This window comes from Fukomys damarensis, unplaced genomic scaffold (assembly GCF_012274545.1).
Source record: "Fukomys damarensis isolate Sample0158 unplaced genomic scaffold, DMR_v1.0_HiC HiC_scaffold_38, whole genome shotgun sequence".
Classification (NCBI taxonomy): Eukaryota; Metazoa; Chordata; class Mammalia; order Rodentia; family Bathyergidae; genus Fukomys; species Fukomys damarensis.
Window position 1 is genome coordinate 47,921,734 of NW_022900950.1, and position 218 is coordinate 47,921,951.

The window sequence follows — 218 nt, forward strand, 5'->3', positions numbered from 1 at the left end:
ATTCAATGCAATGCCAATTGAAATTCCAACACTATATTTCACAGAACTAGAAAAAAGAATCCAAAAATTCATTTGGAACCACAAGAGACCTAGAATAGCAAAAGCCATTATAGGCAACAAACACATGGCACCTGGTGTAACAATTCCCAATTTGAAACTATACTACAAAGTCACTGTGATAAAAACAGCATGGTACTGGCAAAGAAATAGGCCTGAGG